The sequence below is a fragment of the Rhamphochromis sp. 'chilingali' genome (assembly GCF_963969265.1).
Source record: "Rhamphochromis sp. 'chilingali' genome assembly, chromosome: 1".
NCBI lineage: Eukaryota > Metazoa > Chordata > Actinopteri > Cichliformes > Cichlidae > Rhamphochromis > Rhamphochromis sp. 'chilingali'.
In genome coordinates, this window is record NC_137929.1 from 52,570,091 (window position 1) to 52,587,368 (window position 17,278).

General features: G+C 41.8%; 1 protein-coding gene across 1 annotated transcript in view; it reads right to left on the minus strand.

Moving 5' to 3' along the window:
- Positions 1-10,835, minus strand: part of LOC308400246 (CD276 antigen homolog) — a gene marked incomplete at its 3' end in the record, with an annotated part of 28,301 nt that extends 17,466 nt beyond the window's left edge. The window contains exon 1 of the mRNA XM_080887821.1: positions 10,712-10,835. The remainder of the gene's footprint in view (positions 1-10,711) is intronic.
- Positions 10,836-17,278: the final 6,443 nt, after the last annotated feature.

Consider the following 17,278-nt stretch of genomic DNA (forward strand, 5'->3'; position numbering starts at 1 on the left):
GGATACGGGACTTTGCATGACGAAATGGTGCGAGACAGATTTGTCGTGGGTCTGAAAGACAAACGATTGTCAGAACAGCTACAAATGGATCCAGAACTAACGCTAGAGAAAGCGCTTAACAGAGCCCGACAAAGTGAGCTTGTAAAGAAGCAACAAGAGATGCTAAGCACTAACTTTAAAATGGATATTACCAACTCACAACTGAACCGCGTCCATGCTAAACGGCAAGAAGGGGCACGTCCCAAGCAGCTGACACCGCTACATAAACAAACCGCCAAAACACAGAAAGAAAAAAAGACACAATGCAGAAGATGTGGAGACATAAAAGGTCACAATCTTCAACAATGCCCTGCGAGGGAAGCCGCATGTAATTACTGTAAGAAAAAAGGACATTTTGCCAGGATGTGCAGAAACAAAAAACTGTGTGAAGTCAATGCTGCAACAGTTTCAGAGAACAGCGATACAGATGATGAGGTCGCTTTCTTGGGTTCCCTCTCTGCGGACACCAAAGAGAGTCCATGGGTAACAGAGATACATGTGGACAAATGCAACACATTCTTTAAAATCGACACCGGAGCGGATGTCACAGCAGTTCCAGAGACTTTCTACACACAGCATCAGTTGGGGAGATTGGATAAGCCCAAAAGGGTTCTGCAGGGCCCAGGAGGAACACGTCTGAAGGTAAAAGGCATGTTCACAGCCACTCTCAGCAAGAACAACCACAAAACCAAAGAAGACATTTATGTCGTAAAGGGTTTATGCACACCGCTGCTGAGCGGGCATGCTGCAGTGGCACTACAGCTGGTTGCTAGAGTTAATCATATTAGCTTAGACTCTATTGACGCTGTCAAACAAGAATTCCCCAAGCTTTTCAACGGCTTAGGCAAAATGGAGGGGGAGTACAGTATTGTTCTGAAACCAGAGGCACAGCCGTTTTCCCTCTCGACCCCTAGGCGAATCTCTCTTCCACTCTTACCAAAGGTTAAAGAAGAGCTGAACAGGATGGAGCAGCAGGGTGTCATTTCCAAGGTGGAGGAGCCCACTGATTGGTGCGCGCCTATGGTGGTGGTTCCTAAGCGCACAGGCAAAGTGAGAATATGCAGCGATCTCACTGAACTAAACAAATATGTCATGAGAGAGAAGCATCCACTCCCTTCAGTAGAACACACACTAGGACAGCTTGCAGGAGCAAAAGTGTTTTCAAAGCTGGATGCCAATGCAGGATTTTGGCAGATTCCCTTATCCAGGGACTCTTCTTTGCTCACGACCTTTATTACACCTTTTGGTCGGTATTGTTACAATCGTCTGTGCTTTGGAATCTCATCAGCCCCAGAACACTTCCAGAAACGGATGGCACGCATTCTTGAGGGTTTAGAAGGAGTCCTCTGCCAGATGGATGATGTGCTCATCTGGGGGACGTCACAAGCAGAGCATGATGAGAGACTTCGAAAAGCACTGGTTCGACTGCAGGAGGCTGGAGTAACATTGAACGACAAGTGTGAGTTCTCCAAGAACAGGATAAAGTTCCTGGGGCAGGTCATTGAGGCATCGGGGGTTAGCGCAGATCCTGACAAGACGCATGCCGTGAGTTCCATGGATGAGCCCAGCAACATAAGTGAGGTGAGACGCTTCCTGGGCATGGTGAATCACCTAGGAAAGTTTCTTCCTCACCTGGCGGAAAAAACGCGCCCCCTAAGAGATCTACTGAAGAAGTCCAACCTGTGGTCATGGGGGCCACAGCAGCAGCAGGCTTTCGACGGCATCAAAAAAGAACTGACAACACCCCCAGGGCTTGCTCTGTATGATCCAAATGCTGAAACGTGCGTATCAGCTGATTCATCTTCGTATGGCTTGGGAGCAGTGCTTCTCCAGCGGCACGCCGATCTAGGGTGGAAACCAGTAGCATACGCTTCAAAAGCTCTCAGCGCGACAGAGCAGCGATATGCTCAAATTGAGAAGGAGGCCCTCGCTTCAACATGGGCCTGTGAGAGGTTTGCAGAGTTCCTAAATGGGAAAACATTCCACATTGAAACAGACCACAAACCTCTGGTCTCGTTGCTTGGCTCCAAGGGCCTGGACGAGCTTCCACCTCGTATACAACGTCTACGCATGCGATTGATGAGGTTCTCTTATACCATATCTCATGTTCCTGGTAGAGACATTGCAACAGCAGATGTACTGTCCAGAGCTCCTGTATGTGACACAACTGAGGGTTTGCCGGAGGAAGAAATCAACTTGTATGTGGAGTCCGTCATAGCAAGCCTGCCAGCCACAGAGCCACGACTCAGAGAAATCCAGACACATCAGGACAATGACAGCATTCTAAGCCAGCTGAAGAAGTTCTGTGTGGAAGGATGGCCAGATAAGTACTCCATCGAAAGGGTTTTCCAGCCTTATCTGCCATTTTCAGGTGACCTCACAGTCCACAATGGTTTGCTTCTTTATGGGAGCAGAATAGTGATTCCCACATCGCTCAGAGCAGACATTCTGTCTAAACTACATGAGGGACACCTAGGAATAACGAAATGCAGAGAGAGAGCTAAACAATCTGTTTGGTGGCCAGGCCTGAGCAGTGAGCTGATAAAAGTGATTGGGACCTGTGACACTTGCTGCCGTGAGCGGACTAACCACAAAGAAACCATGCTACCTACCGAGTTCCCACAAAGACCGTGGGCCATGGTGGGAACTGATCTGTTCCAGATAGAGAATAAACAGTACCTGGTCATTGTGGATTACTTTTCCAGATTCTTCGAAGTTGCCAAACTGACATCTACAACATCAGAGGCAGTGATCGAGCACTGTAAATCAATCTTTGCACGTCATGGCATACCAGAGCGGGTTCGCTCTGATAATGGACCTCAGTTTTCGTCTGATTCCTTCAAAAGATTTGCACAAGAATGGGGTTTTAGCCATGAGACATCCAGTCCCCACTTCCCTCAGAGCAATGGGGAGGCCGAGAGGGCAGTCAGGACCATCAAAAGTCTTCTTAAAAAGTCTGGCGATCCCTATCTCGCCCTTATGGCATACCGGGCCACTCCATTGGCAAATGGCTACAGCCCAACGGAGCTTCTCATGGGTAGACGGATAAGGACAACTATTCCTGTCATCCCATCACAGCTACATCCAAGAGGTACGGACACAGACAAGCTCAAAGCTATAGAACAATCGTACAGACAAAAGCAAAGACAAAACTACAACCGCAGACACAGAGCACATGATATGCTACAGCTCAATCCTGGAGACAAAGTGTGGGTCTCAGACATGGATACTAGAGGGACAGTCGTGTCCATGGCAGGCTCACCGAGGTCCTACATCATCGAGACAGCAAAGGGCACGCTGAGAAGAAACCGTTACCATCTTACATGGACACCTGGGGCACCAGAGATTTCTGGCGATCCACCAGAGGCTTCACCTGAGAACTCTGTTCCAGCTGCACAGATTGTGTCGGTTCCAGACACTATCTCACAGGAGGCCAGCCAGCAGACTCCTGAAGCTGGGAGCCAAATCCAACCCAGGTCTAGGAGGCCTCCAGCATATCTAAAAGACTATGTTTGCTCATAGGGCTTGGAACTGAGTGAGCACTGGGGCAGAATAATCCCCACACTCAGGCTGAGGGCTGGGTAGTCTACCCCATCCCTCATAGAGACAATGAGAAATAAAGCAAATGGTTGCACTGTTTAAACATGTTGTTTGTAGCTGCACTGAATAGTTCAGAAATGTGCACTTATGCTTAGTGTTCAGAGTTGTATACTTTGAGAGTTTATTTTTGGACATTCTGAGTAGTCTGGTTTGAAACCAAGCGAGTTCAGTAAACAAGCTGTTACCAGATAAAGCACAAGGACATAGTAATAGTATACTTTAAAGCGTGCGGGTCTAATCTGTTTTCTTGGTTATATTCCAGCATCACATCCTATTTAGTAGGGGGGATGTAGTATCAGGTAAATGTTAAGTGGTAGGAACGTTTCTGCTGGGTTGTTGTTGTAGGGGGGGATGGAAAAATAATAAAGGACACTCATGGAGTAATGGCGCGTCTCGTGTGTCTGTGAGTTATGCCTCCAGTCAAATAACATCCATAACCTCAAATAACGGAACAGAAAAGAGAGGTAAAAAAAACTTCAGTGGTGTTGCACACTATTTTATATTATTTTTTTAAAGTCATTATTCAATACATTGCTATTGTTAACCCTTTAAAGCCGGTCAGAGCAGCACCCTCCGTTTTGTGTAACTGTTTTTAAATCCCTGTAGAACCTGAACCACATAAGCTAGTGCAATAATTTGTTTTGCATATGAAACCTGAGGAGTTGTACTTACATCTCATACCATCAGCTTGTCCTCGGTCACAGTTTCCTTCCACATAAAGCTTTGCAAAAATTGCATAAAAAGCGCTTGCAGCAACAAAAACATAATATTTGCCGATCTGATCAGCTGTTTGTAACACTTCCCACAGTGAAACAGACATCAGCATGAACTATTGCATGTCCGCCATTTCCTGCCCAAAACCGGAAGTCCTGGAAATAGTTTATTTTGATGCACCTGCTGTTTTCTTTGCAAATTTGCATCATAGGATTGTTTTTTCGTTTTTCCTGCAGTATATAAAAATTGGTGTATCTCCAAAATAAAACTATGAAGACACTCAAAATAAATTTCCTGTTGTTGTAAACTATTTTTTGCAACTTTTTGGTATTTAAAGTTTTGAGGGATAAACCTCTTAAATTTCTCCAAGTAGAAATATATGTAAACAAAACAAAACAAAAACGATTTTCAATTGTTTTGTAATTTATTGCACTTTTTTGCAATTAATGTAGTTACTATGGACTTAATGCCTACATATTATTAAAATATGGGCTATAACAGTTGTATTGATGTATAGCAACTTGAAATGCTCCCACAAACTATGGAAGCCCGTTTCCGCCACTAAAAAAAAAAAAAAAAGGATCCATAACTCAAAATTTCGAGTTATTTTCTCGAAATTTCGAGTTATTATCTCGAAATTTTGAGTTTTTTTCTCGAAATTTCGAGTTATTATCTCGAAATTTCGACATATTAACTCAAAATTTTGAGAAAAGCAACTCGAAATTTCGAGTTAGCGCTGCCAATCAGTAATCTACGTGAATGACGTCATTTCCATGTTACCCGGAAGCTGAAGCCCTCAGCTACAAATGCTACAGCTAAGCTACCGGTATTACATCCAGTCGTGAATGCACAGATTGCTGAGTGTTTTCAGCCTGGCTTCACAAATGATGAAATCCCTGTGTTATTAGCTGAATCACATGGTGTTACTATCAGCAAACATACTTTAATTTGTTGGGATCCGTTTTTGAGTGCGCGGTCCTGCGCCATATGCTTCCGGGTAACAAGAAAGCGACCTCATTCACGTATATTTTTGATTGGCAGAGCTAACTCGAAATTTCGAGAAAATAACTCGAAATTTCGAGTTATGGATACTAGCTTTTTTTTTTTTTTTAGTGGCGGAAACGGGCTTCCATAACAAACGGCACTACAACATGTAAAAAAATATAAGCTCTGGCGGACTTGGTTCTATAGTAGGTCTTAAAGGGTTAAATAAATATCGTCAAATAATCGAGATCTCAATTTCAGTGAAAATAATCGTGATTATCATTTTTGCCATAATCGAGCAGCCCTACTAGCAATCACATAGCACATCATTATATACCAGCTAGTCCAACTTCAGTAACCGTACAAAAGTCACTGCTGTCTAGTTTTCTGTCTTCATTTATGTTGTAAGTGATAGTAGAACTGTACGTTTTAATTTCTTCAGAAATCTCAGTCAGAACATGCTATATTGTGTTTAGGTGGAAACTAGCAAGCTAACCTCCTGCTAACTTCTAACTCTGCTAAATTTAATAAATTCTGTTTTCATGGATGCCTGGATGTTAAACTGAATTGTTACAGCTGGAAAAGCAGCAACGCTGATCATTTTATTGAAGATGAAAGAATTAGGACAGTTTTTTAACTCTCAGTGATGCTGCAGTGTTCGTTTGACTTTGGGACCTGAAGCGGACTGAGTTTTGGACCCAGATTACTCAGAGTCCGCCAGGCTCCTGACTATGGTAGCCGTAATGCTCCGACAATCCATCAAGCAGTGTGGCTATGTAGCTTACCAAAGTCGTACTAAAACATTTTTTGACAGATTTTTGAGCGCCATGTACCACATAAAATCAGTTCAAGGTCAGTAAGCACAACCAGAATTCATGTACAAGGCGCACCGGATTATAAAGCGCACTGTCGATTTTTGAGAAAATTAAAGGATTTAATAGTTTTTTAATAGTGTGCCTTATAGTGCGGAAAATATGATAATACACCAATTTAAGGGTTGAGTCTTGAGTTATCAAATCTGAGGTAAAGGCTTAATCATCTTGACCAAATTTTTCAAAATAAGTTGTTTAACAATTTGGGAGGAAGAAGAAGAAACATGCACAACATTGTTTCAGTCTCTTAAGCACAAAGTAGAAGAAGTAGAAATCAACAAACACGTAAAGTAAAGTAGCATTATTCAATAAAGAAAGTGGAAAATCACACTGTCACGACACACACAAGAAGCAAACTGGTAAGAGAGCTCCTTTTACATTAAATTTTTTTTTATTCTACCAGCCCTTTCGTTATCGTGCAGACTCAGCACAGAGCATCATCACTTATCCTAAAGCCAAGAGTGGAAAATAGATTTGTAGTCTTTCACATTAACATACAGTAAAAGCAGCCATCATGTTTAAGCCATGTTCAGAGCGATATGAATCCTACCAAACGCTGCAGTTCATAATAAAATAATTTATGGCTTTCCTCTGCTAATCTAGTAATGCTTAAAATAATTCTGCTGGTGACATGTTCAAAATAGCTTTACCTGAAAAGGGGGAGAGTAAGTTAGAGAGGTTAAAAAACATTTTACAAGGATTCTGATTAATCTGTTAACATCTTGTGCTGTTTCTAATTTTCAGGTGCAGCTATTCTTCATGTGTCTCCTAACAGACTCCAACACTTTCAATATCTAAGTCTTTATCTTTTGATTGTGAGAGCTCTGGTGGTTCTACTGAACTGAGAGGAGTCAGAACCACTGAGGAAAAGTTAGAACATATTAGTACAGTACGTAACAGTAAAAGAACTTTGTCTTCATGCACAATTTTTCAAACTTATGTAACAGACAGCGCAGAGTACTGGTGTGAGGTTAACGGGGGTCAGAAAAGCAGCAGTGTCAACATTATCACAACTGGTAAGTTTATCATGGATGCCCCTGCGGGCGGTTTATCCTTCAAGCTCGGGTCCTCTACCAGAGGCCTGGGAGCTTGAGGGTCCTGCGCAGTATCTTAGCTGTTCCCAGGACTGCGCTCTTCTGGACAGAGATCTCCGATGTTGTCTCCAGGATCTGCTGGAGCCACTCGCCTAGCTTGGGAGTCACCGCACCTAGTGCTCTGATTACCACAGGGACCACCGTTACCTTCACCCTCCACATCCTCTCGAGCTCTTCTCTGAGCCCTTGGTATTTATCCAGCTTCTCGTGTTCCTTCTTCCTGATATTGCTGTCATTCGGAACCGCTACATCGATCACTACGGCCGTCTTCTTCTGTTTGTCTACCACCACTATGTCCGGTTGGTTAGCCACCACCATTTTGTCCGTCTGTATCTGGAAGTCCCACAGGATCTTAGCTCGGTCATTCTCCACCACCCTTGGGGGCATCTCCCATTTTGACCTCGGGACTTCCAGGTTATACTCGGCACAGATGTTTCTGTACACTATGCCGGCCACTTGGTTATGGCGTTCCATGTATGCCCTGCCTGCTAGCATCTTGCACCCTGCTGTTATGTGCTGGATTGTCTCTGGGGCATCTTTACACAGCCTGCACCTGGGGTCTTGCCTGGTGTGATAGACCCCAGCCTCTATGGATCTTGTACTGAGAGCTTGTTCTTGTGCTGCCATGATTAGTGCCTCTGTGCTGTCTTTCAGTCCAGCTTTGTCCAGCCACTGGTAGGATTTCTGGATATCAGCCACCTCCTCTATCTGCCGGTGGTACATACCGTGCAGGGGCCTGTCCTTCCATGATGGTTCCTCGTCTCCCTCCTCTTTCTTCGGTTTCTGCTGCCTGAGGTATTCACTGAGCACTCGGTCAGTTGGGGCCATCTTCCCAATGTATTCTTGGATGTTCGTTGTCTCATCCTGGACTGTGGTGCTGACACTCACCAGTCCCCGGCCCCCTTCCTTCCGCTTAGCGTACAGCCTCAGGGTGCTGGACTTGGGGTGAAACCCTCCATGCATGGTAAGGAGCTTTCTTGTCTTTATGTCAGTGGCTTCTATCTCCTCCTTTGGCCAGCCTATTACCCCAGCAGGGTACCTGATCACGGGCAGGGCGTACGTGTTGATACGTACGTGTTGGTATATACCCATTTCAATTATTTATTTTTACCAGTGAAACCAATATAACATCTCCACATTCACAAATATACATTTCTAACATTCAAAAACAAAACAAAAACAAATCAGTGACCAATATAGCCACCTTTCTTTGCAAGGACACTCAAAAGCCTGCCATCCATGGATTCTGTCAGTGTTTTGATCTGTTCACCATCAACATTGCGTGCAGCAGCAACCACAGCCTCCCAGACACTGTTCAGAGAGGTGTACTGTTTTCCCTCCTTGTAAATCTCACATTTGATGATGGACCACAGGTTCTCAATGGGGTTCAGATCAGGTGAACAAGGAGGCCATGTCATTAGTTTTTCTTCTTTTATACCCTTTCTTGCCAGCCACGCTGTGGAGTACTTGGACGCGTGTGATGGAGCATTGTCCTGCATGAAAATCATGTTTTTCTTGAAGGATGCAGACTTCTTCCTGTACCACTGCTTGAAGAAGGTGTCTTCCAGAAACTGGCAGTAGGACTGGGAGTTGAGCTTGACTCCATCCTCAACCCGAAAAGGCCCCACAAGCTCATCTTTGATGATACCAGCCCAAACCAGTACTCCACCTCCACCTTGCTGGCGTCTGAGTTGGACTGGAGCTCTCTGCCCTTCACCAATCCAGCCACGGGCCCATCCATCTGGCCCATCAAGACTCACTCTCATTTCATCAGTCCATAAAACCTTAGAAAAATCAGTCTTGAGATATTTCTTGGCCCAGTCTTGACGTTTCAGCTTGTGTGTCTTGTTGAGTGGTGGTCGTCTTTCAGCCTTTCTTACCTTGGCCATGTCTCTGAGTATTGCACAACTTGTGCTTTTGGGCACTCCAGTGATGTTGCAGATCTGAAATATGGCCAAACTGGTGGCAAGTGGCATCTTGGCAGCTGCATGCTTGACTTTTCTCAGTTCATGGGCAGTTATTTTGCGCCTTGGTTTTTCCACACACTTCTTGCAACCCTGTTGACTATTTTGAATGAAACGCTTGATTGTTCGATGATCACGCTTCAGAAGCTTTGCAATTTTGAGACTGCTGCATCCCTCCGCAAGATATCTCACTATTTTTGACTTTTCTGAGCCTGTCAAGTCCTTCTTTTGACCCATTTTGCCAAAGGAAAGGAAGTTGCCTAATAATTGTGCACACCTGATATAGGGCGTTGATGTCATTAGACCACACCCCTTCGCATTACAGAGATGCACATCACCTAATATGCTTAATTGGTAGTAGGCTTTCGAGCCTATACAGCTTGGAGTAAGACAACATGCATGAAGAGGATGATGTGGACAAAATACTCATTTGCCTAATAATTCTGCACTCTCTGTATATGAGACAAATGGATTCAGAGAGCTCGTTACTACCCACCTCTGCGTTTCACATTGGTATACATGTGGACAAAGAATACCTTGTCTGTGTGTCATATATATATATATATATACACTACCAGACTATACAGCAATGACATTGGAATGTCGTTCGGACTGTTAGTCCTTATGTTAAATTAACCTGCTCCATAGCAGTGTAACTTAAGTAGTGTCTGTTGCTCCAAGTATATTCCGGACCCTTCTTGGACCTCTCCTCATCCGGACCCCTTGGACACCCTCATCGCATGCCACTTTCATATGCTACACATAAGCCATATCCATCATAGTCGAATCCACCGACAGAGATTCACTAGACTGCCACTGACTGCCAGTCTCTTCTCGTAATAGTGACTCTGTGTACCTCCACCCAGGCCGCTGCCCCTTTTCCTTCCCAGGATCCAGTCAAGAAATCTAGCATCCAGTCATAGCGCACAGTCTGAGCTTCATGTTCATAGCCTTCACAGTTCATAGGCTACATTTTTTCCTGCTCTGTAATTAAACTAAGCGTCACGCCAGCTTTCCCTCTTTGTTTGCATTTGAGTCCACACTCACCGCCTGGCCCTCTCGGCCGTAACAAGCACATAACTAAAACTGAAAGCTCAGAGTTTCTTTTAAGTCACCTCGATGAGAAAAAGTCCTGCTTTAAGTGCAGGTCTCTGATTCCAAGAACAGTTCTTTATAAACATAAATACAGCTTTTTTCATACTTTGCTGCTACAGTTCGAGCTTTGTGGGAGCTTTTAACAACTGACAGACATTTGTCATCTTGTATGTGCTCACAGTTTCACAGAGAAACAACACTCTGACTTTATTCAGAGTTTATTCAGTAACTTGTAGAAAGAAATCCCTTTGTTGTTTTTTTTTACCACAAATTGTAGTGTACGCTTCTTTTTTGTTTGTTCTCTGACTGAAAAACAACCCCCAAAACAAACAAATAAAAGAAGACTTACCACAGATAGACCCCAGACTATCACACAGTAATCCAAACTGTCAAAGTGAAACGAGTCACTGGAGCCGAGCAGGAAAGAAAAAATCAGTATTAATGAGTCACTGCAAAACAGACAATCCGGTCGGATCGGTTTCTAACGTTCACTGCTGCACATTCCTTGGTATATCAGATAAACACTGAGCATGACGAACACAGAGATGGTTTCACTTTAACACATTGTCAATGGAAAATTGTACTTAGTAGTCAGTATAATCTTTTAGTGATATAAGTTCGCATATGGTAGAATACTGCATGTAGTTATTTGTATTAGGAAATATTTAACCATGTATGCTTAGAGGCATATAATCAATTGTGTAGTGACAGGATGTGTGATCTCTAGCAGGCTGCAAAAGGCTTGGTGTGCACTCCAGGAATGCACCCCCACGTCCTGGGAGCATGAGAGAGGTCGTACTTTGTTTTATTGTTTTAACGTAGCTATGTCTGTTTTAGTTTAAGTGCTTCTTTACATATAGATGAACTGCTGGAATTCCTCACCATGTTATAGAGGGTGAAACATCTAGGGTGAGGGGGAGACTACCCTCTTCCTGACCAAGGATGTTTCCTTTTGTGTTTTCATGTTATATGACCCTTTGATCAGCAGGACCACACACACACACACCCACTGAAGTATAAATAAAGACCGGGGCAGTTTCTTAGCGCGAGCCTCAGTGCTGGAGGCTGCCCTTGTTAGCAAGAAGTTCTGTGTGTTTCTCTTCTCTGAGTCTTTACTGAAGAAGTGTTTTAGAGTATATTTCTTAACACACATACTGCATCAGATCAGTACAGATCATGTGTAAAGAGGAGCTCAAAATGGTTTCAGCAGTTTCTTATTAGCTTCAACAAAGAGCTCATGTTTTTGGTAGGATTTGCATTTCATTCTGTCTGTAAACACAACAGCTCTAAAAGTTTTCGTATTCTCATAAAACTCTGTAGTTTGTAGAGCAGGATCATGTTATAACAATCCATTAAAATCTGGCTTAAATTCACCGAGGTCTTCAAGGGAGACTTTATGATTTGTTTGTGGAAAACTGACAAAAATCCTTAAAACTTAGAAACTATGGTTCTTAAAAGTGTGCTGGGTAATGTCAACATTTTCAAAACATAAACGTTTTAAAAAAAAATCATATCAGATTTGACCTTTGACCTCTCCCTAAATCCAACAGATCAACCTGAAAGTCAAAATAACGATAATGCTATATAGAGCCGATTATATGTCATCATTGGTATACAAATACAGGCCATTTACCATTGGTACTGAAAGCATGTAGGGAATGATACATGGGGATTGTCAATATCAAGTTACTTTGGACCTCTGATGTCTTCTTTAGGGTCAAATAAAGTCAAACTTTCATAAGATGTACTTCATCTATGCTTCAAATTCTGCTGCCTTTATATTGGTGAAATGTTTCGTGCTTTTGTTTTGTGCATTGCAGTAACAGGTTACAACACTTAAATAAAAAACAGTACATGTACAATGTTCCTGAACGTTTTTTGAGATAAATTGTTTTTTATCAAAACCTTTTTTTTCACTTGATGTTTGTTTTTTGTTTTTTTTATATGAATTTCACTAAAAACCAAATCAGTGCCTCACATATACTATATCCACATAAGTGGAAAATAATCATACTCAAAAATATGTCACGTATGTAAGATTAGTTTTAAAACACTTAAAAATTCACTCATCCATCTTTTGCAAACAGTTTGTTTGGCGCCCTCTGCAGGCCTGGAGGACATTTACAGTAAGAACTTTTATTCTTTGACGGAGGTCTCGGGTAGAAAAGGACAAGGTAGGAAGTGGGGTGAGAATGAAAGTTTGTAACAGGGATTCCAGTGGATAAGGATCTTGAAAAACTAAAACGGAGCATTCAAGGTTTGGAAGTGAGTCGAGTTAAAAGACTATTAAGATCAGTCAGTGGGGAAAGAGTTGATAGAGTTGATGATATTGAAGTTTCAAGATCTTACCCTCCAGAAAAAGTCAAAATAGGATGCTATGTGTTTCATAGTTAGACCATATATCCGTCCCCCTCTTAGATGCTACAAATGTCAGCAATATGGGCATCTAGCAGCAGATGCAGAGGACAGCAAAGGTGTCCTAGGTGTGGGGATAACCATAGGTATGAGGAATATGGGGACAATGCGCAAGATAAATGTTGTAACTGTGGGGAGAGCACAGGGTGACATGTGTGGGATGTGACGCTAGGAAGAAGACCATTGAGGTTGAGCAGGTTAAAGCAGGTAATAACATGGACTATTCGGAAGCTGTTAAACTGTGTTTCATTGTTCTTGTAACAGTTAGAATAAAGATCTATTCTAAAAGGGTGCAAGTACAGAAAGGAAAAACTGAGATAGGAAGGGTTCAACAGGTATCATCGTCAGGTTTGACTCAGGTAGAGAGAACAGGTATTGCAATCACAGAGGAAAAGATAATGTTATTCAATGCATAAGTATCAGTTGTGCAGATCAAGTAAAATACAAGACAGAAAAAATCAAAATGAGTGTGAGCAGAGAAGTGTTTTGGTATGAGAGAAATTTCATAGGAACATATACACAATAGACCAGGGGAGATGGGAAGCCAGGAACATCAGGAGAGAAAATAATGTGATCATTTTGAAATAGAATTCCAGAAGTTTATTAGCAAATGGACAAGAGTTTAAAGGATTCATAAAAAATCTAATAAGACACCTGATATAATTTGTATCCAGTAAACATGGCACAAATCAAATTTAGATTGTAATTTGATTTAATTTGTATTCAAAGTTTATAGCAGTATACATAGAGTTTGGAACGAAGGTAAAGGAGGAAGATGTGTAATTTTTGTAAAATAAAGTATTCAGTATAGAACTCTAGCAAAAGGTATGCAGTTGGAATATATTATGATTGAAACATGGACAAAGAAAGGAAGTGTTAAAGTTGGATACATCCATAAAGTGGTATGTGTGGAGACTTTAATGCTCACAGCACAGTATGGGGGTAATTATAAGGATGAGAATGGAAAATGTAACCGAGGAATTCATGGAAAACTAAAATTACTAGGGGTGCAACGATATTCGTATCGATATTGAACCGTTCGATACAGTGCTTTCGGTTCGGTACGCATATGTATCGAACAATACAACATTTGTAATTTATTTTATCAACTTTCCTTCTGACAATGCTGTCTGTGTTGAGCGCTCAGTGAATCTGCGTTCGACTACTCCGCCTAGGCTGCACTGTCGAGCGCAGATCCACTGAGCGCTCAACACAGACAGCATCGTCAGAAGGAAGAGCGCAGGGCAAGCTAGCGAGACAGAAGTTAAGCTCTCCTTGCGACATGGCAAATTGAACCTCCCCCACCCTCATTCAGATCTGGCGTTTGGAATTATTTTGGTTTTCATGTGACGTATGACCCTGAAAGTAAGCGCGTCATGGACTAAAGTAAAACAGTATGTTGGATGTGCCACGCAATGCTCAATTACATGGGTGGGAACTAGTGTGTTAGCGCAGTTACAGTGGGGCAAAAAAGTATTTAGTCAGCCACCGATTGTGCAAGTTCCCCCACTTAAAATGATGACAGAGGTCAGTAATTTGCACCAGAGGTACACTTCAACTGTGAGAGACAGAATGTGAAAAAAAAATCCATGAATTCACATGGTAGGATTTGTAAAGAATTTATTCGTAAAGAATTTCAGTAAATTTCAGTAAAGAATTAAATAAACACATGCAGGCAGGAAACTAATAAAAGCTCTCCAATAACTCCAGAGTTAAAGCAACAGGTATAAAGTTATCGATTGAAGCAAACCTATTACTTTACATTAGTTCCAAATTGCAGCCTAGAACAAACTTTTGATCAGTGGTATTTCTATTCTTGAAATGACCTCTGTATGACTTTTCATAGACACATACTGTTTTGATCCACAATAGAATAACTCTGCCCAGACCTCTACAGTATGCTCTAACTTTAAAAACTTTATTTTCTGCTCTGCAGTCAAATATCTAAAATCTCGATGATTCTTTTCTAAAACATTTAATTACATTTAAAAGATTTATTTATGACAGTGAAATAAATTATACTATAATCAGACATCAGAAAAGCATGTAGAACTGTTGCGCTCCTAGCCTAGGCATGTAGAGACGCACATAAGATTTGGGGGGGAGAAGCAAGTACCCACCCTGGTTCCCAATCCAAACAACCAAACGTGGTTATGAGTTTTAAAAAAAGGTGATTTTATTCAGTGTCAAGAAGCATAGCTCCTGGGTGGACCCAGGCCAAAATAATAAACAAAACCAACTAAGTCCCGCCAGTGAAACACTCACTAAACCCTAAGAAAGAAACAAAACAAACAAATGACAATGACTATCCCTCGCTTCCTAGACCAGAAACAGGAGAAAACAGTTCAAAACAAAAACGCGGCTCACCGCTTCGCTTCAGCCTATGCACACATAAGCACTGGACTCATATCTACACATTTGGCGGCTCTCAGGGAGCATGCTTACACATATACAAAATTACACAAAGAATTTGGAAACCAGGGCCAGGTCTGAGTCTGCTGTCAACCGGTTCACTGTCGCTCGCTTCTCTCTCTCCCAGCAGCTGTCAGAGCGGCTTTTTGAACCCAGTCGCATGGTCCGTGGTCCAATCAGCAGCCCACTGCTCTTCATTGGAGGAAGGACCTGCAGAGATTCTTAAAACACAGTAAAGAAACACAGCACAGCAGCTAACACAGATTTCCTATGGCCACAGGCCGTAACAAGAACCTAAAAATAAACAATTTGAAACAGATGAAACTGTGGAAAGTTGTGTGAGACTACAAGGTGTCTGAAAATACTTAACCTGATGGCGTTAACTTACGTTGGCTTATCAACTCCAGATCCATCATATATGCTCAGATTTATGGGAAAAAAATTCAAAGTTCTTGTTAATCAAAGTATAATGCCGGAAAAATATTAATTTATCAGGTTAACACTCATTGTTGAATCTGGTTAGATCAGGTATACAGTGTGTCAAATGCTGAACTTTGAGCCTGTTATAAAATAATAGAGCTGAAACCATATCTGTCTTTATGGTGTTCAAAAAGGGGGAAACATTCACATGTGATGTGTTATCTCAGCTATCATACTGAAGGTGGCAGCACAGGACTGATCTTTGAAGTACACACTGATAAGATTCTCAGGATTGTTTTATATCATCTGTGTGAAATGCACTTCACTCACGTACACACACACACACACACAGATTTCTTTATCGCCAGATGCCACGTTTATTTTTAGTTTTCATTTGTTGTGACAGTCCACAGTCTGACAGCTCCGGTCTCAGCTGATTCACAGCTTCCCCTCTGCTTAAATAATATTACGTACTGGCAATTATAACTAAAACAATTGTTTGTATATCAGATTTCAAACAAAGTATAGGCAACAAAAATATGTCTCTGTCCTGAGACCTAGTGGAGCTCAAAGACAGAAATCTAAAAATTATTTTTATTCATTTGTTGACATAAAACAACTCATCAACTTCTTCAGGTATCAGTGGTTCAGTGTACGGAGTATGCAGATGGGAGTTGAACAGCTGAGCCTGAAGAAGAGGTTTGATCTGTTTGACCTGGCAGCAGGTCGGCAGATCAGTGATTTCGTAGACTTGCAGTATACGTACAAAGGGTCTGCCTGCACCAATTACATGTTTGCTAAAATAACACAAACACATTCTTTTCTGTTAGAAGTGAAGTGAACTATCTAATACTAGCAAAGTCAAGCAGTTTCTTTTATGTGGACCTCACTACGAGTTTCATTTCCACCCGTCTCCCTTTCTTTTTAAACTTAGGCTCCTATTATCACTATTAACAGAAGCATCCTACCATCTTACTGCTCAGCATCAGCTAGCAGCACCTGGACCAAACCAAATCATGAAATAAGGAGGGGGAGGCGGGGTCAGAGTGACTGGATTTATTGTTTGCTGCAAAAAACCAAAACAAAACTAATGCTAGGAAACAAAACTCTTTCTAAGTACCTCGTGAAGCAACAATAAAAAAGACTAATTGAATGTTCACCTGTGTTCTAGATTCCAGTCAGTCACAGGCCCTTAGAATCATCATCACTCAGTGTTTGAATACAAACAAGGCTGAAAAACGGTTATGTTTGATTTGTCATATAGGAAACAGCTAATCACATGTAATAAAAACAATAGAGTATGTGGTTTAAAGAGACTTCACATGTGAGACATTTATAAATAAAGTTTATACTTTGAATAAATATAGATGATGCATTCTCAGTCTTTCTTACTCTGACTGAGTGCTCATAGCTGTTTTTACTACAAGTCTCATTGATACAATCACACAGACGTTCATAGAGCATTTGGTGTTTAAGCAGTTTAATATTCACTCACACTCTGGTGGATGCATTTGGGCAACATGGCGTTTAATATCTTTCTTAAGGACACTTTGACGTGCAGACTGGAGTAGAGGTCGATATTAATCTTAAACTGCTGTTTGATCTGCAGATTGAATTTAAAGGAAGCGATAAATACTCAAAACCTAAAACAAAGACACAAATATATTGT